Below are 24737 nucleotides of genomic sequence, written 5' to 3'. Positions count from 1 at the left end.
ATGCTATTGCCATGGTGCATCTCAACCATTTTTATATGCATTAATGCTGGTGTGAGGAAAATAAATGAGTACAAAGAACATTACAGATGAGCTCATAAAACATTTCAAAACAAAACTGATGCCCATAGACTAGAAAGCAAAACATTCTTGCACAAAAATGCAAAGCACAATAAACTAATTTGACATCTTTTTTGCATACACGCTCAACAATGTCATTCACAAAGAACATCCTGCATGCCAGAGCTGGCTGCTCTAGAAAAATACATTAATACATGGTAGTTCTCAGATGCATTCAGAAAAAATACAGATGTTAGTAAGATTTATCAAACATTTGAAAAAATAATTGAAATATCACTCATTTGCAGACAGGTTAGTTCTTATTAAAATGATTATATTTCCTAAAATTATTTACATTTTTCATTGAACAGCTTTAATACCTGACAAATTATTAAAGAAAATGGAAAAATATTAATTTCATTCTTATAGCATCCTAAAGAGACAATAATTGCTTATAGAAAAAGAAGTTATGTCTTACCATAACGTTCCATCTGTGTTGTAGACCTTCATTCATTCCTTACGATTAGGACTTTCAGTTCCATCCTAGGAACCGACATGGCCCATTCACAAGCCCACGCCAGCCAATAAGCTCTCAAGCCAAGTCCTACCCATAGTGCCCCTCTTTCAGTCTCTCCAGATAGAGTTTGCACACCCAGCACAAAGGTATTATAAAGGAGAAGGACAGGTAGACAAACTGGAGGCCTAGTCTGATCAGATACCCTAGCATATAACGGGACCTCACAGTCCACCAGGAGTCCAGGTAGGGGAAGCTAGGTCGGGGAGAGTAAGGAATGAATGAAGCTCTACAACACAGATGGAATGTTATGTTAAGACATAACTTCTTTATTTGATGTTGTAAATCTTCAATCATTCCTTATGATTAGGACCGAATCCCCAGCTACTTGCGTCCTGGGTGGCCCTATGGAAGGGTATTCCTGAGCACCATCGAGCCAAAGGATGCTCTTCCCCTGGAGACCACATCCAATTTGTAATGAGTGACAAGTGTATGCGGTCTTGCCCAAGTGGCTGCTGCACAAATATCGTCCAAGGAAACTCTAGAGTGAAAAGCCACTGAAGCTGCTATTAATCTAGTGGAATGAGCCTTGATTTTTGAAGGCAAAGTTACTTTGTTTTGTAGATGGATAAAAGTGATAGCATTCCTAAGCCATTTTGCCAGAGTTACTTTGGATACAGCTTTGCCCAGTCTGAGGCCTGAGAAGGCAACAAATAGAAGATAAGATTTTCTGAATGATTTTGTTCTGTCCAAATAAAATTGAAGTTGTCCATGCACATCTAGTGTATGTAGTAGATTGTCCCCCTTGCTAGAAAAATGGGGGAAAGAAGACCGGCAAATCAATGGACTGATTAATAGAAGACTGAGATAACTCTGGGTAGGAAAGAAGCATTAGTACGGAGTGAAACCCTTTCCTTGTGGAAAATCAGGTATGGTTTTTTGACACTCAAGGCCTGTAATTTGGACACTCTCCTGGCTGAAGTGAAAGCAACTAAAAGTAGGGTCTTCCATGATAGGAATTAAATGTCACACGAATTTGAAGGCTCAAAAGGTGAACCAGTCAAGGATTGTAGGACTAGAGTTAAATTCCAAGGTTCTGTTGGAGGTTTAAAGGGCGGTTTGATATGCAAGACACATTTCATGAAAGTCTTACAGAGTCGGTGGGACATAATTGAAGAACTGTTAATCCCATTATGAAAATTAGTAATAGCTGCTAAGTGTATCATAATGGTAGATGCGGAGGCTCCTGTGTGTAATAAGGTAGTGAGGTATTCTAAAATCTTGTGAATAGGCAGTAAGAAGGCATCAATCTTTTGTTCTTTGGCCCAAAGAGTAAACCTTGTCCATTTGCTGTAATAGATTTTCCTGGTGGATGGTTTCTGTGAAGCCAGAAGGACTTCACGGACAGGGGAGGATAAATCAGTTTGCCTGGCAATCATTGGAAGTGGAGATACCAAGCTGTGAGCTTGAGGCTGTGCAGGGATGGGATGAACCAGTCCTTTTGGGTGAGTGGGACGTCCCGGGGACGGGTCCAAGGTCCATGGGCGGTGAACTAGATGAGGCCAAAGGAAGGGGAATCAGACTTGACAGGGCCAATAAGGGGCAATGAGAATGACTGTGCTTCTCAACCTTTGAGCTTTCTTCAGGAACTGTGTAATGAGGGGAAAGGCATATAATAGACCAGGGGGCCAATTGTGAGACTCAGCATCTCTTGGTGACTCTCCCTGAGGGGGAATTAGGGCAAAGAAGCTTCTGCACTTGTGGTTGAAGGGGGATGCAAATACAGCACAGCAAGGCTTGCCCCACCGACGGAAGATTTGAGTCGCTACTGCAGGGTCGAGAGACCACTCATGAGGCATCAGGATGTTCCAGCTCAAATTGTCTGCGATTAGGTTGGAACTCCAGGAAATGTGCTTTGTTATGAGAAAGCAGTTGGAAGCTATCGCCCAATGCCATATTCTCTTGGCTTCCCAACATAAGCAGTATGACCTGGTTCCGTCTTGTTTGTTGATGTACTAGACAACTGACATGTTGTCCAACTGTACTGCAATTGTCGCGGAAGGGAGGGAAGTATAGAATGCTTGCAACGCTAAGAGGACCGCCCTCAGTTCCAGGACATTTATGTGCAGGTTGGCCTCTACGGGTGACCAAGTTGCCTTGGACAGTTTTCCCCTGGTAATGCCCCCCACCTTAACAGGGAAGCATCCGTGGTCACTGTGGGAAGTAGAAAATGGTCAGCACCACAGGTTCTCTTCTGGTTTCATCCACCAGGACAGATCGTGCTTCCAGTGATTTGTTATGCGTATTGGGTGAGACAATGGATGGGACAGGAGTGACCATTGGGAAGATAGGCGCCATTGTAAGATTCTCATATGTAACCTTGCCAGCGGCACTAAAGTGATAGTTGCTGCCATGGAACCCTACAATTGCAGTACTAGGTGTGCCGGGACGAATTGGTGAGGTAGAAGAGCCTGCATCTGGGTTTTGATTTTCAGAAGCCTGTGAGGAAGTAGAGCAGCTTGGCAAGATGTTGTGTCGAAGAGTGCTCTGATGAATTCCAAGGTTCGAGTTGGTAGTAAGTTTGACTTGCTCAGGTTGATCGTAATTCCTAGCTCTAGAGCAAGGCCTTGAGTGTATGAGATTGCTTGAATCAATAGACTCCTGGTCAGGGAGGTGAGTAGCCAATCGTCTAAATATGGAAACACCTGGAATCCTTGTAGCCTGAGGTGAATTACTACTACTACTCCTGGTGGATCTGATGGATGTTGCTGAGGGGGAATCCAGTCTGTCCAGAAAAGGGCAGTATTGCTGCCCTATGAATGGGTCATAAGTAGGAGAACATCTTGTCCTTGGTAAATATTCGGTCTTAGGCACAGAGGATGGAGCCATGAAGGTAATTGGTACCGTAACTGGGGCCGATACCGATACGGTCGCAGCAAATGGTCCTTGTTCCGAGGTTGTTGATGGCACCGAGGGAATGGTTCGAGTCTGTGGTGCTGAAGAAGTTATGTCAAAAGAGGTTTGAGCCAACAGCGCCAAAGTAAGTAGGGGCTGCTTCGGTTCCGTGGAGGAGGGAGATGCTAGAACAGAGTGGCTTCTCTTTTTCTTAGAGCTAGATTTCCTTTGGAAGGAGGTGGTGAGACCTCCACCTCAGAGAGGGCCTCTGAAAAAGGTTAACAAAAAGTTTATTCTTGCATTCCGCAAGAGTGCAGGAACTACAGTTTCTGCAGATGTTGCATGGTGCCTGTAAATGATCAACACCCAAACAATATACAAACCGGGCGTGATGTCAGAGTTGGGCATTTTTCGACCACATTTGTCACATTGTTTGAATCCTAGAACTGTCTTTTCAGACATTATGCAACACTACTATCAAAGGCTAAAAGTCTAACCAAACAATAACAACACATTATACACTATACTACAAGTTCTACACAGTAAAGAAAAGTACAAGAAAATATATGTACGTATGTGTGTATATGTGTATATATATATATATATATATATATATATATATATATATATATATTTTTTTTTTTTTTTTTTTCTTTTTTAGAATAGCAACGGTAAGAAAGAGGAAGGGAAGGCCTACCACAAGGGTAGAAAGAAGGGGCTGTACTAACGATGGTAGTTTCACTACCAGAGGTAGAGGGTAGGAAGATTAGCGAAAGAAGAGAGAAATGAACAACTACAAAGGAATAAGTTTAAGAACTTTTTAAGGAATTTTAAAAAGTTTTAGTTACTGAAAAACACTTAGCTTTGAGCGCGCTGGCTTGACACGACTTGTAGGGAATGTGGCAAAGGAGACCTGGAGAGACTGGAAGAAGGGCACTTTGGGTAGGACTTAGCTCGAGAGCTTTTTGGCTGGTGCGGCCTTGTGAATGGGCCATGTTGGTTCCAAGGACAGAACCAAAGTCCTAATCATAAGGAATGAATGAAGATTTACAACATCAGATATTATTTTAGAATCTGGTAGTATAGTGGTATGAGTTTACAGATGTGGAATCATATTACATTGCAGCAATTTTTAATTCTATTATACTCTACTTAGATTCAGTCTGTACTAGTCAATGGAAAACCATAAGAAAGAATAGTTGTGTAAAATCCTACCATAACCATAGATGTCCTTCTCTTCCTTGTTGCAGTATTCTTACTGTGGGATTCTCTGCCTCATGCAACCCGAACATCGGCGCCTATACAAAAGCTTAAGCCTGGTTGCTGTTAGTGCATGGGACATCACATGCAGGGCCATAAACCAGTACCTTAAATGTGATATCTGCACGCACAGACTTCAGAACTAAGTGCTCAGTCAGACAGTGGGCTAGGTAGAGTCAAATGATGTCGTCCAGACCGGTGAAATGCCATAGACTGCCCAGTGAGACCATAGTCTATAAGGTGCCCTAGGGTGCCCCATAGACAGGTGAAAGGAATCCAGGGGGATGGCAGGAGGGAAGGAATACTGCAACATTGAAGAGAAGGGCATTTATGGTTATGGTAAGATTTTACACAACTATTATATGTCCTTCCATTCCCATGCTGCAGTATTCTTACTGTGGGAGAGTACCACAGCTTAGGAAGGCTTAAAGGTGGAGGTAGAGGTAGCTGATTCCAAAAATCCCTGCAGGACAGCCCTATTAAAACCTGCTCTGGTTCTGGAGATATGATCCAACTTGGTGCCTGGTAAATTTGTGTACAGTGGACCAGATAGCTGCCTCCTTGTGGGGTAACTTGTGGTGATTGCCTTTGGTGAGGGATAGTACAAGGTGGAATCAATGCTGCCTTGGCCAATAGGGAGTCACCAGCAAGATGTTTGGATTGTCCCTCCCGATTTTCAGGAGGACTTTTTGAATGAGAGGAAAGGCATACAGAAATCTTCACTTCCGTGAGATGGTGAAGGCATCCACTCTCCAGGCTAGAGAGGAGTGGTCCTTCATACAGAATTTTCTCAGTTGTCTGTTCTGGGGGGAAGCAAATAAGTCTTTGAGGTGTGCCCCACTGGTGGACAATGTCTAGAAAAACTTATCTGTGCAACATCCACTCGTGATGCAGAGAGAATGATCTGCTGAGGGCATCTGCTTGGTGGTTGTCCTGGGATGGGATGTAGACTGCCTGCAGAGATAAGTTGCTTTGTGACGATAGGTCCCAAATCTGCACTGCTAGCCTGCAGAGGAGGTAAGACTTGGTCACCCCCCGTTTGTTGATGTATCACATGACCATGATGTTGTCTGCGAAGGCTGTAGAAGGGGGAGGAAGGCTTTTAGGGCTAGATTAACTGCAGTCATCTCCCTTACATTGATGTGTTTGTTCAGGAGGTGTGCCTACCAGCGTTCTTGCACCTTGAGGCCCTTCATGGTAGCCGCCCAGATCTGAGGCATCTGTGTGCATAAGCTAAATCAGTGTAGGCGGTAGTAGAGGAAGGTGGAAGAAGGTGGCTGTGATGTTATATCATACATTCTTTAGATACCACTGTAGCTTCCTCATGTGCATCCTGGCTAGTGGAAGCATGGGAATAGTGGCTGCCATAAGACCAAGCAGTCACATGAATTGTCTTACTGACAGTTGGTGGGTCCAGAGAAGATCCTGGAAGTGGTCTGTTAGAGAAAGCACCTTGTCTGGAGGGAGGAATGCCTTCATCAGGTCTGTTTGGATCCTGCATCCCAGGAAGGTTTTGTCCTGCTCTGGTGCAAGGGAAGACTTTGGGAGGTTGAGGGTGAATCCCAACCCTTCTAGCAGAGGCATGGAAAACTGCAGATGGCTTTTTAGGGTGCTTTGTTTCTCTGCCAGAATGAGTATGTCATCTAGATAGGGATAGATTTGAATGTCCTTGTTCCTGCAGTATGGCATGGTGGGAGCTAGGCATTTGGTGAGGATCCTGGGTGCAGTGGACAAACCGAAGGGGAAGGCAGTAAATTTAAAGTGAGAACAGGGCCCAGCAAAAAGTAAGTAGTTTCTGTGAGTGGGCTGTATAGGGATATGGAGGTAGGACTCCTTTAGGTCTAGAGTGGCCATGAATACATGGGGTGGCAGCAGTGGAAGGAGGGTCTGAAGAGATAGCATTCTGAAGGAAGGGACTTTTAGAAGAGGTTTAGAAAAGACAAGTCCAGGATTGGCCTCCATGGTCCATCCTTTTTCGGTACCAGGAAGAGTCTTGAGTAGAAACCTTTTCCTTCTTGTCCTGAGGGGACAGGTTCTATTTTTCTATGAGCCAGTAGATACTGTATAATGTGAAGGATAAGGTGTAGTTGTTTTTTGAGGGGAAAAAGGATGCCCCATGGTGTGGGCTTTTCTTCCCAAGACAGAAAATATCCCACTTTCTACTACTGCCAGGACGCAGTGGTTTGAGGTGATAGTTCTCCAGAGGGGCAGGCAGTGTGGGAGACAGGCTGACAGGGGGAGACAAGCAAGGCAGTCACACATTGTTGGTACCATTTCTGTCCTGAAATGGCCGTCTGTGGGTAGACTGAGAAGGAGCGGGTCTGGAAGATAATTGCCTCCTGTTACTACTACTTCATCCAGGCATAGAAAAGGTAACAGTGGAATGGGTTCTGCGGACATAGGTAGTCTTAGCTGGATAATTTCTGTAGTATTTTGCTTTTGGGATGACTAGAAAACGCTTAATGTCTTGCTACACCTTGCTCTTCTCTTGAAGGTTCTTAAACAGTTCAGCAGACTGTTTGACAATCAGGAGGTTGTGATCCAGTGGAACACCTAGAATTTTCGATTTAAAAATCTTCATCCAATGGCTGTAGCTGGAGCCATGAATATCTGCGATGCACAGCTGCAGATGCAGATCTCACAGAGGCCTCTGCAACATCATAACTGCATCTAATGGGGTGTCTGACTACTTGGGATGCCAGGGTCAGCTTTGATGCTACTTCTGTCTTGATGGGAGAGTCAGGCAAGGAGGATAGAAGTGTAGATGCTTGGCATACCAAGTCCAGGCCATACGGTAATTAATGGCTCTGAAGGCTAGGGTGGAAGAGGTGCAAACCTTCTTACCCAGCCTGTCCATGTTCTTGCTATCCTTGTCAGTAGGCAGAAGAAACGAAGATGGTATCAGTCTTGACTGCTTGTCAGGGGCCACAGCTATAACTGCAGGGTCTGCCAAGGGGGGTTTCACCAAAAATTTGTAGTAATCAGGCACTTTACAGAAATGATCCAGTCTCTTAGGAGCAGGTGTTTGAGAGTCTGGAGTTTTTGATGTAGAAGCAAATGCAGCTAGGTATGCAGGAATAACTGGGGGGGGGGGGGGGGTGGCAGAAATTCAACTAGCAGCAATTCAAAGTATCTTTTTTGAGTTTCAGTCATATGGGAAGTATCCCATTTGAAATATTCTTTCATTTTAGTAATGGGGTTTCTCCAAAAGTGGTATCTTCTCTGTATTCCTCATCTTGGGAATAGTATTCCAGAGGAGAGGCTATTTGAGATGAGTAAGTAATAGACTCATCTGATGATGATGAGAAAATATCCCCTTCTTCCTGAGGAGTGGGATGGGGAACAGTGGTAGCTGAAGCATGCCTAGGGTTAAGCACTGGGATCGTGGAGTGTGAGGAGGCTGAGGGCCTAAAGTTTATGAAGGCCCATATCAAGGAGTGATTAAATGATTGCCAGTCAGGAATTCCTTCCGATGAGGAAGAAAGATGTTTGTTTTTTTGCTTTCTTTTCAAATATGTAGCTTTGGGAGAAGGCCTAGTTACAGGGGCCTGAGCTAATGGAGAGGATTCAGATTCTTGCATCCCGGATGGGAGTCTGATGGACCCTGGTTCCCCCTCAGCTTCGGCAGAAACTGACATCTTAGTAACCTCCGTGGATGTGGTGGCTGGTAATTTTGAAGCGGCTTCCTCAAGGGGAGCCGACGAAGTAGACTCTAGCGGGTATCACTCAACCCCTATATTGGCAGCTGGCGGGGCATCCAATAACAGAAGGGCAGCGGTCATAGGCCATGAAAGTTTGGCCTTTTTTCGTGGTGGCTCCACCTGAGCAGCCGACTCAGTATCCATCCTAAGTGTTAACTTTTTAAGTCTCTGGTTTTCCAGGTATAGATTAAGAGCGGCCAGACAACTTCTAAGTGTTTCTGGGACAAAGGATTGGCAAACTGCGCAGGAAGTATGGTCATGTTCCTGGCTTAAACATTATATGCAACAGTCATGAGCATCCTTATGTGGAATTTGACATCCGCATCGGTATTTACCCTTCTTAGCGGACATCAATTAACAAAACAGTTAACCAAGTTCTAGCAATAATAAATTTTAAGAATTCCCCAATGGGGTACTTAGCTTTAGACGTCTTGATAGAGGAGCAATGCAATTGATCTGACATTCAACTGCAGCAGAAAAGTTTTGGGGTCTGTGCAAGCAGACATCGCATTTAACGCTCCTGGTTTATGGCCATGCACGTGAAGTCCTACGCACCAAGAGCAAACAGGCTTAAGGTTTTGTATAGGAGCTGATATTCGGGTCGCCTAAGGCGAAGAATCCCAGAGTAAGAATACAGCAACATGGGAATAGAAGGACATCAGATTGTATTAAATTCATATATGTTTATCAAACATGATACACTGGAACTATTTAACAATTCTTTCATCTTGTTATTAAAATATACTTTAGAAGGAAATTTATTTTAATGTTTAGATTCCTCATAGATGAAATTAATCTTAAAAAACAGTTAAGAAATATATTTACAAAACTCCACTAATTTCAAAATGGAAATTCTTGCGTTTCCCACTGCATAAATCTCTAGATTTCTGGAATCATAAAATACTATTGAATTGACTATGGTAAAAAGAAACGTTAACTGTTATGGAATGATTGTTCTGAAAAAGTGAAAGCTAAGACAGCTGAAAGTTTTATGAAAATTTATAAATTGAACAAATTTGTTAATCAGTAATACAATCCATTTCAAAAAAATTAGATATGTTGATAATATGAGTGAAAAGGAGCAAAACACTACTCCACATTATATGAATATATGGTTGCTACTATTGAAGGTAAATTAACTTACAAAGGAAGTCTGTCCACATTATACAAGTTAATTATCATATTTCTGATGAAAATTTTTGGAAATTTTGAGGTACCAATACATTAAATGACAACTGATTAAAGAATAAAATTGTACTGCTTAAGTCAATTAGTCAAGCCTCTTCAAGTTAATATTGGAAAATCTTATGTGGAGCTTTATGCATAGAGTATTTGTTACCTCGTATAAAATCTCCAAATTTACTAAAGTGACTTCCTTCAATCTGCTGGAGATGCAGTAAGTGAAAGCTGATTGGGCACATATGTTTATGGACTGTGAGAAATTAAATGTTTACTGGGAAGAGATGAGTAATTTCTTTAAAGGATTGTGGTCAGATAATTGTATAACTGACTAGATCAACAATACTAATGAATGTTCTAGTTCCAGTGCCCATAAAAAATGTTTTGAAGACTTCTTGCAGTAGCCAAGAAAATTATTAGAAAAAAACACTAAAACAAATTCAGTTCCTATGTTTAAGGAATTTTTAAACTTAACAGCAAGTCTATGTAAAACTCAATCAGAATGTTTGTAAATATTAAGACATCTAGTTGCTGGGATAATCTTGTAATGTTGTCAATGAAATAATTCATCTAACTGAATTAGATTACTCTGATGGTTTATTGTACTTCTGATGCTATGTGACATGGTACGTAACATTTAATTTCCTCTTTTCTTTGTATATATTGCATACATGAAAAATCAATATTTTTTAAACAGAAAAAAAGACACTGATTTGCAACAGCAACTAACATATAAACTACAATAAGTCAAAAGTGCTCACAAAATTATGGGAGAGTTCAAATTCTTTATTTTATATATATATATATATATATATATATATATATATATATAGATACGGTGGATATAAAAAGTGTACACAACCGTTACAATGCCAGGTTTGTGTGATAAAAAAAAAAAAAAAAAGAGACCACAATAAATCATTTCAAAACTTTTCCCACCTTTAATGTGACCTATAACCTGTACAATTTAATTGAAAAAAAAAATCTATTAGGGAAAATATAAAAATTAAAAAATGTACAATAAGCTGGTTGCATAAGTCTGCACACCCTTAAACTAATACTTTGTTGAAACATCTTTTGATTTAATTACAGCATTCAGTTTTCTTGGGTAGGAGTCTTATCAGCAAAACACATCTTGATTTGGCAATATTTGCCCACTCTTCCTTGCAAAAGCACTCCAAATCTGTCAGATTGCAAGGGCATCTCTTGTGCACAGCCCTCTTCAGGTCACCCCACAGATTTTCTATTGGATTTAGGTCTGGGCTCTGGCTGGGCCATTCCAGAACTTTAATTTTCTTCTGGTGAAGCCATTCTTTTGTTGATTTGGATGTATGCTTGGGATCACTTTCATGTTGAAAGGTGAAATTCCTCTTCATCTTCAGCTTTCTAGCAGATGCCTGAAGGTTTTGGGCCAAAAAGTGACTGGTATTTAGAACTGTCCATAATTCCCTCCACTTTGACTAAAGCCCCAGTTCCAGCTGAAGAAAAGCAACCCCAAAGCATGATACTGCCACCACCAAGTTTCACCGTGGGGATGGTGTTCTATTGGTGATGCAAAGTTTTGTTTTTGCGCAAAATGTACCTTTTGGAATTGTGCCCAAAAAGTTCAACCTTGGTCTCTTTAGACCATAACACATTTTCCCACATGCTTTTTGGAGATGTGATATATTGTTTTGCAAATTTTAGCTGGGCCTGGATGTTTTTCTGTGTAAGAAAAGGCATCTGCCTTGCAACCCTACCGCACAGTCCAGACATATGGAGAATGCAGGAGATTGTTGTCACATGTATTGCACAGCCAGTACTTGCCAGAAATTCCTGCAGCTCCTTCAGTGTTGCTGTAGGTCTCCTGGCAGCCTCCCTGACCAGTTTTCGTCTTGTATTTTCATCTATTTTGGAGGGAGGTCCAGTTCTTTGCAAAATCACACTGTTGTCCCATAATTTCTCCACTTTTTGATAACTGTCTTCACTGTGTTCCATGGTATATCAAATGTTGTGGAAATTTTTTTGTACTCTTCTGACTGATACCTTTCAACAATGAGATTCCTTTGATGCTTTGTAAGCTCTCTGTGAGCCATGGCTTTTGCTGTATCAGGCAACTGAGTAAATGTCAGGAAAATCCTACTAGGGCAGCTAAACTTTATTTGGGGTTAATCAGGGTCTCTTTAATTGATGGCAGGTGTTGTACCCAAGAAGACTGAATGCTGTAATTAAATCAAAAGGTGCTTCAACAAAGTATTAGTTTAAGGGTGTATGCAACCTGATTATTGTACTTTTTTTATTTTTTATATTTTTCCCCTAACATATTTGTTTGTTTTTCAATTGAATTGTGCAGGTTATAGGTCACATTAAAGGTGGGAAAAGTTTTAAAATGATTTATTGCGGTCTCATTTTTTTATATCACAAAAACCTGGCATTTTAACAGGGGGGTGTGTACACTTTTTATATCCACTGTACACCCCCACATTTTATATTATACTGTATATACACACAGGCACGTGTGTGTGTGTGTGTGTGTATTCAAATATAGTCACACAGTTTGTGATGTGCTCTAAACACTTTATACACACAAACCTAATCAGGAAATATATCAGTTTAATGACTAAAATCTTATAATAATACAGGATAAGAAAATCATTCCTGTGCAAATGTAAGCAGAACAGTACTCTCAATTAAAGACAAAAAAAAAATCACACAGACCCTGGAATTTTCAGACTTTTGTTCTGCAACAATTAATTCAAAGGCACCAGTTAGAATTTAAATATACTAGAAAACTTCAATCCAGTCATGGCATTTCTCAGTAGTCTACCAACACCTTCAAAATGTCAATCAAGTTAACTGCAATAAACCAATCCATAACCCAGTGGCATGGACACCTCAATTTAATAAAAAGATGTTGCAACTTTTACTAGCTTTTTGTGTTTTTGTCTTAGCTTGTGTTTCAATAATTGCAAGCTAATAATTCATCTCACTATCATGACCACAGATTGTTAGTACTCTCCTAAAAATCATCCGGTAGGAATGTTGGTTCTCTTCTTACTTATGCTTGAATGGTCATCATTTAGCTATTTGCTTGGAGACAAACACGGACAAAGCATTTGTCCTCAACATCAAAGGCACATGCTCCACTCACTGTTCTGACTTTCATTACTTTGGTAGCTTTACTGATCTTTTAATTTCATTCTATTTCACAAGTGGCAAAATAAAGGAGGAGTATAAAAAACACCCTGTCCAGTTTTCAAAACTTGCAAAAGTATATACATTTATAGATCAAACTGAAAGTACAATTTTCTACCCCATGTTTTTAAATCAGCAGCAAAATGCTGTTAATATTGGACTTCTCTCAAACTGCAAAGCAAGAAAGCTTTGGTTCAAATACCATTTTAACTGCTTGCGTCCTCTTCCAAAAAAGACTGAAAACAAGGTAATAACTCTTAACACCATGTTGCAAATTGTTCTATGAAAACAGATGATTATGGAGAAGCAACAAATCAGTTTCAATTGTTTGCTAGCATGTCTCACACTGCTTATGAAAGCAATGTCATTTCCTTCCAAGAGTATAATGCTTAAACCTTGAGTCTGCAGCACCTGTTTGTTAGCACTTCTGTAATCAGTACGTATCAAAAATATAATGCTGTGTCACTTTCTCATGATCCTAAACTACAAAGCAAAAACATTTTAGTAGAGTTTAAGTAAAATCACTTTCAACTGTTTGCTAGCATTTCCTACAATATTTCAGAAAGCAATGTCGATGACTTTATCTGCTTTAGGTTTACCAATATCATATTTTTTAATTGTGTTGAATTAGTCTCAACTGTTTGCTATTGCTTTTTACAAGGCTCATGCAAGCAACCTAAGATATTTCTTGCAAGAAAAAAAATGCACACTGCTTCTCCATGATCAAATTTTCCTTCGTCTCACATAAAATAAGTTTCAAATCCTGCTTGCACATCTAACAGAAGCAGTGAACTCAATGTAAATGTTTATCAACAGCAAAATATTGAAAATGCTGTGTGTAGCTTCTCTGCTAAAATAAACTGAAAATCATCAACATTTAATTTTGGAGTGCATTAGCATTAATGGGGGAACAGGCAGTTACACACTCTCCATGTTGCTTTTCTTCAATCATTTTAAAATGCCTTATCCTGTTTCTCTGTGATCACTAAATGTACTTTTCAGCTCAGCTCAAATAAAATCAGTTTCATTTGCCAACACTGAATGTGCTTCGGAAAGCAATAGAACTATTTTATCTAAAGCAAAATACTACATGTTGCTTCCCCTTATCTGCTTTTCTTTGAAGAATGCAAAATTATTTTCAAATATCTACTACTTATTCTTATTTCAGTTGTGAAGTGGTATCTTTTTTATGAAGACCAAAATGATGAATGTTGCCTCCCCAGGATTACTTCTGGCCCCATAAGCTTAACAAGTCTAGTCTGCAAAGCTATGGAGAGGATCATAATGGAGCTCATAAACAAAGATATAGGGGACTTGCAGACGTTGGACCCGACCCAGTTTGGCTTTGTCAAGGGCAGATCATGCATTTTGAACTTGGTCGACTTCTTCTAAACAGTCACCAAGGCCATTGATGAGGGAAAGGCAGTCCATACAGCCTACCTTGACCTTGCAAAGGCTTTCTACACAATACCCCACTCGGGTATTGTAGAAAAACTTACCAGCTTAAATGTAAATCCATATGTCACAAGATGGGTTGCAAACTGGCTTAAGGACAGAACCCACAGGGTTAGAGTTGCTGGCGCTATGTCAGACTCCAAGCCGGTCACAAGTGGTGTCCCACAGGGCTCGGTCCTTGGCCCCCTATTGTTCGGCATCTACTTCTCAGAAGTACAGGCCAACATGGGAGGACTTTGGCTGACAAAGTTTGCAGACGACTGCAAACTGGGCGCCATAGTGGAAAGTGTATCGGACACGGATATCCTTCAGAAGGGACTCACGGAAACAGATAGCTGGTGCCAGAGCCATGGCCTGAAGTTAAACGCCAAAAATGTATAGTCATACCCTTCGGGAAAAACAAGGTAACCCCAAGCTACCATATAGGTGGCAATCCACTAAGCACAGAAGAGGTTATCAGGGACCTGGGGACCCAGGTTGACAGTGGCCTTTTTTTGACACTCACGTTGCTAAAGTGGTTAGAAAGACCTTCTACATTGCCCACCTGATCATGAAGGGATTCACATCCAGATCTAGTGAGGTCATTGTTCCCTGTACTCTTCACTTATCAGACCAATGATCGAGTACAATGCCCCATTCGGGATGCATCTCACCCGACATCTGCAGCAATTGGAGAGACCCCAAAAGTTCCTCACCAAAAGGATAAAGGGACTCCAAAATCTGTCATATACTGCCAGATTGAAGAAACTCCAGCTCTATTCAGTCGCATACCGTCTGCTCAGAGGTGACATGTGCCTGACATACAAGGCCATGTCCAACCCGGAATTAATGGACATGCTCCACCTCAAAAAATCCAAATCCACCAAAACCACTAGAGCAAGCGACTTAAACCTTAGCAGGGATATAAATAGGACGTGCTGGAGGGATAGATTTATCACTCAGAGACTCCCTATGCTGTGGAATAAAATCCCGGTCCATGTGAGGCAGAGCACCTCGCTGGCTCTGTTCAAGAGAAATCCTGACCTGTGGATGGGAGATCGTAGGTTTACCCCGGGAATCATCTCTGTGTCACTGCTGGACAGAGGCACAACAAACTAATGGGCACAGTATTTTTTCATATAAGGGGTGGCGTAAGCCACAAAACTTTGGGCTAGGCTTATAAATGCCTTAGGGCAGATAGCCTAGTATAAACCTATGAACCTATATCTTTAACCATCAATGGTCCAGTACAGTTCCACTACAAGCCCATCCAGGCAAGTATAAAACAATGCCCTACCTACAAAAAAACACTGAATACACTGAAGTTCTTACAATGTCCTTCCAAAAGAAAATCTTAACATGGAGAAAATTTCCACTACAGAAACAAAATATACTTGATACCTCTACAAAGGCCCTCTTGGAGGTTACCCTTGAGAAAGAGCTTGGTAAATAATAGTTGTACAGCTGACAAATCAATATGTGAAGGACAAAATTTACCTCTTAAAGTGGTATTTGCAAGCAAGTATTAGATACCCTGAGTAAAAGTCTCTGAGAGCATGCAGTATGCATGGACTTGATCATGACCTTTTACAGTCCTCTTACAAAAAAAATTATAAAAAACCTTATTCAATTAAAAAGTAACAGAACAATTACTCAAATGCAAGACTGTCACGTTTTGTATTAAATATGTGAAACTAGTTGATCAAGGAGTCTGAAACTACTAGTGGTGTTTTATAGGGTTTGGAACTGAAGACACTACTGTCTGGTATCTGTGATTCAGTGTATTCAATTTAGGAATCATACCGCTAACCAACTATGCCATAGGACAAGCTGTATTATCCTAATGTCAGTAAAGTAATTTACGTACAAAACACTGTACTGTTACAATGTTTGATTGTGCACAAATCAATGTCATTGTTAAGAAAGACTGCCTGATACCATCTAGCAGAAATCTGTAGATACCAGCTGAACAAGCCCTAGGATTTTAAAATAAAAGGCATGATCTAACAACATGGGTAAAATTATAGCTCAAGACCTGAATTTTACTGAAAATACATTAGCAGTGCTTCAGAAGTCATCCAAGACATCACTTCTGGTCTTCTGTAGCAACACAACTGGATATGAACTTTAATTTGTTTACATATTTCATTTGTTTACAAGTCCACTGCTGCCCCTTTTCAGGGGTGACTGACACTGATGACCTTTACCAACTAATTAGGCTCTGGGAAGATCCACTAATGATCATAGCATAGCCATCTCCACCTACCCGACTATATTGTCCAGTCTGGAAGAGTGCAAACGTGTTCACCTACAGTCTAGCAGTCTACCTTTACTTCTTCTGCTGCAATCTACACTGCATGCGATGGTAAGGAGACCTTTACTACCTGCCCTCACTGCACTTGATATTCTGAGACATGACAAGATTTGTGAAAGGTGTGATTGCCTATACAACCTGGAGGTTACCCTCTTCAAATGCACATATGGTCAGTAAGCAATACTAATGGACACATTTCCACAAGATCACACTTAGTCCCGATTATTGGACATTATAAAATAATCATTCCTCAAGCCTCCAAAGGACTAACAAGGTGTAACAACAGCCCACTAACACAATGCAACCATGCACAAATAATTCAGTAAGTCACCAGGCTGCAGGCTGTAATTCTTCCACTGCCACCAAGTCTGCATGTCCAAGATGAAGTGTCTCAGTAAATGGTGACTCCACGGTAAAGCACACAATCTACTCTCACTAGACTGGACAAAGGGTAACAAGCTGCCATTCTGTTGCCAGAAACTGGGATGTCACAAGGGCCATCCAAACAGTCCCTCAAACAGAAAAAAATATGACTGTAACCTCAAAGATATACAGTGTTACTGGTGTAATAGGTAGTACACTTACCTTTGGTGCAGAAGGCTTTGGGTTCTATTCCCACATTAGGTAGATTGATGAAACTACAGTGCAGCATAAGGCAGGTATTATACTCCTGAGTGTATTGTCCTTCAGATGAGATGTTAAACTGAAGCCCCATCTGCCTGAGTTGATGGTAGCTCAGGTGGATATAAAAGATCCCACGGCTCCTACTGAAAACAGTATGGGAATTTCCCCAATGCCCTGATCAAATTTCCTCTAATTGTATAAATACCACCTCAGGTTGCTAGTGGGACTAACCTAGTTAAATAATGAATGAATGAATGAGAGTAGTCTGAGGCACTCAACCCAGAAGGACATGCAAGGGGATATGCACGAGCTTGCTGTGCATGTTCCAAATGCAGGTAATACTCTCTGTTCTCGGTGGAATTCTATTCTTACCCTAAATGATGTCCAGATACAAGAAGATAACTGGCTTTAACAAAAAGATAAGTAGCTGGTACCCTTTAAAGGGGAACCAGTATGCATCAACATGGGACAATATGATCAACAGCATGACTCACTTCACCAAGACTGAACCCATCATTCCCTGTATTCTGCATACTGATCAAAACACTTGCTGTCACATGTTGCTTTTTTGGGAAAGTATGCCTTCTGGACATTCCAGCATAAAAAGGATTCCCATCTGAATCACATCATGGTTGCTCATCTCAGTGCTGAAGTCTTAACAATGCTGGATGTCAAGGCTCTCCTACAACTTGAACACATCAATAACTGTGATGTAACAGAGATGTTTCAGTGTAAACAAAGAACTCCCTCTTGTCCATGTTTCAGCACCTGTCTCACATTCAGATTTTCTGGAAAATGTGCAGGAGTATCAACATTTTTTAGATACCAAATTATCTCTAGACAGGTTCCATATGACCTACAAACATAACTACAGTCTTACTAGCTAGAGAGACACCTGACTTGCCTCTGGTGCTGAAAGATAAGAAGGTTTGGTTTCCATTTCCATTCCTGCAGAAGGTAGTTGGATTAATTTTCCAATACTGATACTGCAGCACACTATAAGTGTGTGTGCGCGTGGGGGGCATCCCTCAGATGAAACATTAAACTGAGGCTGGAGTTGGCTGTAGCTCAAGTGGATGGAGTTGGCTGTAGCTCAAGTGGATGAAAAAGATCAGATGACACTTACTGAAAAAAAGAGTAGGGAAGCTTTAATTTACTTACAAGTCTTAATCCAGTAAACTATTCCTTATTTACACATTTGTTGTACATATTTATACTTTCAAAAATTACTTCATAATTGCACTGTTTACACAAAACTAAGTCAATACTTTCTTTTCCATATTTTAATTGTGCCTATTCCCTTCTTCCACAACAATCTTCTAATTTCTAATACATCCTCATTTTCCTCAACTATATAGTAATGCACTACATCTATTTCCTCAACACCCATATAGCCAAGAACAACATTTTATCCCATTTACAAATACCACATTTCTTTACTTTTTTCACACTTTTTATATATCATCAGAAAACCCCATTTTTTTGAGAAACAGACCAAAAATATCAGGCAAATATCTAGACATTCTGTGAAAATATGGACAGTTGAGAGGTACAATATTTTTATTTCCAAATCCTTCACTTCTGTATTCCTTTTTAAACTTTTCCCAAAATATCTCACTGTTTTTACAAATCTAAGAAATAATATGTTGCTGTTTCTTCTTCAGTACAATGAACACATTGCTTTTGTTTCATTATTTTATATTTCATGCTACCATTAACTGGCACTTATGTACTAAGACATTTTCAGACCTTTTTCCTTCCATCTTTTATAGTTCACTCTTTCCATGCACATACCAAATGCAATCTCTCTAAAATGATATTATACCAATTTGTTTTTGCTTTCATCATTTTCATTCATTAACCTCTTTAACTTAACTTTATGTGCTATCTCCTCCATTTTTCTTTTATTTTACCCTTTTCACATTTCCATATTTCTCATACATAATTTGCCCTATAATTTTTCTTTCTTTTACATGATTCACGATCCAGAAAAAAATTTACTGAAGTAATGTGTACCACTGGATTTTTAAAGTCAACCCACCTTCAAACATTTACTACATATTAACACTCTTCAAAGGAGTTAGTCTTGATTTCCAAAAAAAAAACTAAAAAAACATGTCCAACAACTTTTTCTCAATTTGAGTAGTAAACATATATATATATATATATATATATATATATATATATACCCCCCAAAATCCACACTAACTTTCTTAATACATGTATATTTAGCATACATATTTTTAATTAAAACGTTTACACCAATTCAGCATCTATTTTACCTACTCTGCTTTCATATTACTGATAGGTCACTCTAGGATATTTGCCTCTTTTTTTATTTCACCAAAACCTTTACACTTACTTTTATTTAACTGCACCCCAACTTTAACATGCTCTCCATTTTTATCATTTCACTAACAAGTCCTTTATGCTTAACTATAACAACCAAATCATCTGCATGTGACAAACAAAGGCAAAGTACTCATCCTTCCCATCTTCCATCTCGCTTTCCCCATTTCTCACACATCTGTCTCATTGCATTTATTGTTAAAGTAAATAAGCACAAGCTCAATGGGCTCCTTGTTTTTAACCCTCACCGGATATCCATCACTCCTCTCACTCATCCATGATTTCTCTTAACTTTTTATTACATTATTTTCCAATACCCATAAGCTTCTAAAATTGTTTGCATGGATTCTATCAAAGTCTTTTGTTACATCATGTTGTCAATCTTATTTTCTTTCAAAATCTGTAACACTTTTACTATTAACATTTCTTACACCTCTCTTCCTTTTATTCCAAAAATGTCATTACTTGCAACTTCATCCAAAACCACCTACAATCTTTTTTTTTAAATATTTTCATGTAAATCTTAAAGTCTGCATTCCCTAATGGTGGTTTCCCATTCTTTAGGTATTTTTTCCCATCCTCCTTCTATATGAATTTTATTACCCTTTCCCCCAACATATTTCTTCCATTTACTCAATGAATATTTTTATAAATACCCCATTTTCATCATTATTCATTTCCTTATAAATATAAAACACAATATGTCCAATTCTTGGAACTGCTGCTAATTTTCTTCTAACTTATTTTTATTTCCTTTTCTAAAAAAAAAATCACAACAGTTAATTCTTTCAACTTTCTAGCATTCTTGTTCTTCTGCTCCTTACTTTTCACTCATTCTACTACAATTTTTCCACTTCTACACTCTTATCCTTTTTTTTCTATTTAGTATTACCTTTCTGCATCAATTATGCAGATATCCAATATTCTATCCCTTCATGTTTTATAACAATTCCTGCTCATGAAGAGGTCACGTCCCTATGACCATATTATTCTTTTCCCTATATTGTCTCAATTCTCCTTTTGATTTCTTTACTCCACTCAGTATTCAGAAAACACATTCATTCTTACTTTTTATATCATTAAACCTCCAAGCTTCTTACATCATTTCTAACACTGTTTACTTTTAAGGCCAGAAACCCTACATAGTTTTCCTTTTTTGCAGTCATTTTGCTTCCAGTTTCTTTCCTCCCCTTTCCTATGTCTCTCCCAAACTGTCTTATTGATTTTCACATTCTTACCTTGTTTCTAATTCTTTTGCCTCTTCTTCACTGCCTAAAGCTGTATACCTATTTTCTTCTAGTATCTCAAAACCATCTTCCTGCACACCTGTTACTTCTTTATTAACATTCTCCATGCCAAAGTTTTCCACATTTTCTTCTTCATTCCCTTTTTCCATACTACCTTTCTTTTCACAATTTGCCTCAACAATATGCTTCTCTGCTTATAATTGTTCTGATTTTTTTTTTCATCTACCCACTCTTTTTCCAATAATGAACAATCAAACCAAGTGTCTAAAATCTTTACATTGCCTGCCACACTGGTTTACAGTTTTTCTTAATATGTCCTCTCTCCCTGCTTTGTCCACATCTTCATTCATCATAGTTTTGTGTTAAATGACTTGCATCCCACAAAAAAATAAATAAAAATAAAAAAATAGTTTTTGGTTGCCCCCAATAATGAACAAAGCCTTTATTCCCATTCACAGTAATTGTACTTTCTATACACTGCATTTGTCCTTCGTTTATATCCATGGTCACCCACACTTCCCATCCCCCTTGTCTATGCATTTCTTTTGTCTATCTTTTTTCATATCATGCACTATTACACACAAAGAAAAAATAATTCTTCAGTTTAAGTTCATTCATATCTGAAGTTCTAAACTGCATAACTTGTTTACTTTTTAATAGTAGTCAAACTCTGAAACAAATAACCCTTCCATGGTGTCAAAGTACTCACTTTTTCAGTTTTACTCAATTTCCAGCAGACTACTGACAATTGAACCTTTTTCTACATGTATCAGAAACAAGCAAAATATAAAAGGCTTTCAAATTAATAAGGACTATTGTTCTAAGATACAATTATTTGCTGATGATATGTTAACGTTGGGAGATATTGATGGTTCTTTGCATAATGTTATAAATACTTTAAACAAGTTTGAAAGAATTTCAGGGCTTACATTTAATCATAATAAATCCAAAACATTACTAATTAACAAAAAAAGAATCAACAAAAACCTAAGAGAGAACAGCCTGTTTAATTGGGAGAATGATGTATTAGAATATATGGGTGTCAGTATAAAGAGTACATGGAAAGAGTCTGTTAAACTAAACTACAATAATTTAATAATCACCATTAGTGAACTAATCAAAAGATGGAATAAAATATTCTTCACAATAGAGGATAGGCTCTCTTTAATTAAAATAATTTTACCTAAAATTTTGTTTTATATACAGTCGCTGATACTACCCCCTCCCAAAAATTTAAATATTAGATTCCATGCTACTTAAATTTTTATGGTTCACCTTAAAACCTAGGATTGCATATAAATGGCACATTAGAGCTTGGAACAGTAATGGGATAGCATTCCCTAGCTTAGATCTTTATTCCAAATCTCTTATAATTAATGTAATATTACATTGGATCACACCTACCTATATATCTGGCTGGAAAACAATATATGAGATTCATATATGCCAGAACTACAGAAAATCAGTTTAAGGAACAATATGAAATAAGTAGAGTATATTGGCTTTTACATGAATTTTGTTTATTTAATAAGAAGTTTGATCATTTTTCTTATGGCATTAATCAAATATTTAAGACGTCTAAAAATATAATTGCTTGTAATTACAACATTAAACGATTTCTATTTCTTATATTCCCTATAGCATACTCTCCTGATTGCCTAGATTCTTTCAACAATACGATACAAAAATTAAAGGAAAATAACTTGATATTCTGGCATCAGTTTATTGAAAATAAGAGTATTAAACCACTAAACTCTCTTTTATGTAGTTTTGATAACAGTCAAGACAGTTGGTTGTTTATACACTCACTATGGCAGTTTATAGAACACAAAATGAGAGTATCAATCAACCTAGAGACTGAATCTATTCCAAGTCTGATTCAGCTTTTTATTAGGTGTCGTGAAAAGACAGATAATCAAAAATTAAGTATCTCACCTATCTATAAACTAGTAAGAGAAAACGCTCTAAAATTTGCCTCAGATTTTTGAAGTTACTATGTAAAGATTAATGGAGAACAAATATCTGATGAATCCAAAAAATTGTTATTGAATTCTACGTATGGTACCTTTTCTTCATTATACTGGAGATTGTATACATGGAAATTTATGAATAGGAATTTCTATACACCAAATAAAATACATCTTATGCTCAAAAACAGTGAAAGTAAATGTTGGAAATGTGATGAATTACTAGAGGTCAACTAGGTTCACATGTTCATTGAATGTAGAAATGTTCAATACTGGAAAGACTTCAGATATTTTGTAAATGCTTTATGGTCTGATAACTGCCATATTTCTAACTCACTAACCCTATTCAATGTTCCTACACCTAATGTAATACCTAAATCTCAGGTTCAGTTACCCTGGTCAATTCTTGCACTTGCCAGAAAAGTTATTACTTTGAACTGGAAAACTTTAAACAAAATTTGATATTTAAAGATTTTATTAATTTAGCAAACGTTTGTTAAAAAAGAACAGCAAACCATTTGTTATAGAACTCATAACATTACTCATAAAAAATTAGCATGGCAAAAAACTGAAAACCTTTTGAACAAATACTGACAACTTCTCATGTATAAAATGATGGTTTATCATGGATGAATGTAAATATTGTACATAGTTTTGTTGCATTTGTTATATATACATTTGCATAATTGAGGCTCATTTAAAGATGCAGACTAACCAAAACTACTGATGTTAAAATTGAAATAAATATAATTCAATAAATACAAAATAAATATGACCGTGAAATCAGAACATTAAAATGATGAATACATATATAGATAAATACTCCAACGAAGCTTAAAAAATACATTTGAGCATTGAATACTACATTGATTAAATTTAATCAATTATATATTTATTCTGTAATACCAATCAGTTCAGATGAAAAGAGCACGTATGAAATTAAATAAAAAATCAATATGAAAATCATAAAACCCGTGCTCTTTTCTTCAACACAGATAAGGATATTATGTCATTAATTCCAGGGGACACAGAGGCATTTAGCCTTACTTGCTAGTTCTTTGGATTTGAATAATAAATCTGAATCGCCCCTAAAAGGTTCTACAGTAACATGATCAACGATAAACACAAATTTCTCAAAGGATGGACAACTCTGAGTGTGCCTAAACAAGGCATTAGTAACGTTCCGCTTCTTTATATCATACAGGTATTCATGGACCTTTCTTTCAACTTCCTATTTGTTTACCCATGTAGAAACTGCTACAGGAAATACAGGCTAAAAAAACACATTTGCCATGTTACAATAACATTTTCCTGCACAAGGGATGAAGACAAAGAACCAGTTCAAACACATTTTTAAACACAAAGTGGGTTTATTGATAATCTAAGTAAGGAAGAAAGGATGAGCCTGAAATCTTTAATGCATGACAGAAGCATTAGGATTATGAAACCAGATAACGGTGAGGGTGTTGTTATAATGAGCAGCATTGATTATTCTGTTAAAATGTTTCAGTTGCTTTCTAATGAAAATATATACAAATGTGTATATGTAAATTAGATCAATATTGTTTTTGCGAAATTTGATTTCTTGATATTAGAGATGGCCGTGCAAGGGGAACTTGACCATGACGAATGGTAATATCTTAATGTTTCTAGACCTAAAATTACCTCCATATATGGTATTCCTAAAATTCATAAGTCTCCAACAGATCTGCCCCTCAGACTAATTGCATCAGCTATGGGATCAAATACTGAACCCCTAGCTAAATGTATTGACATTAAGTGTAAAAACGTGTTGAAGATAAAGTACATCTTAAAGGATTCATGGCACCTTTTACATTTGATTAATGAACTGCCATTTGAAAAGAATATTATGTTTATTACGGTTGATGTGGTGGACCTTTTCTCCATTATACCCCACAGTACTGGGGTGGAATAGTTCTTTGAATTTTTATCTAGATCATATGTGTTGTCCACTCATGAAATTATCTACCATCACTTCTTTTTTGGAGTTGGCCCTTACTA

The 24737-nt window shown here is 38.3% G+C and overlaps 1 protein-coding gene across 1 annotated transcript in view; it reads right to left on the bottom strand.

The window, feature by feature from the left end:
• TRAM2 (translocation associated membrane protein 2) overlaps positions 1 to 24737 on the bottom strand; it is an 895653-nt gene that overhangs the window by 572942 nt on the left and 297974 nt on the right. The gene's annotated exons all lie outside the window — the stretch shown is intronic.

This window comes from Protopterus annectens, chromosome 2.part1 (assembly GCF_019279795.1).
Source record: "Protopterus annectens isolate FY-2018-M chromosome 2.part1, PAN1.0, whole genome shotgun sequence".
NCBI lineage: Eukaryota > Metazoa > Chordata > Ceratodontiformes > Protopteridae > Protopterus > Protopterus annectens.
This window is presented reverse-complemented; position numbering and strand designations above follow the sequence as displayed.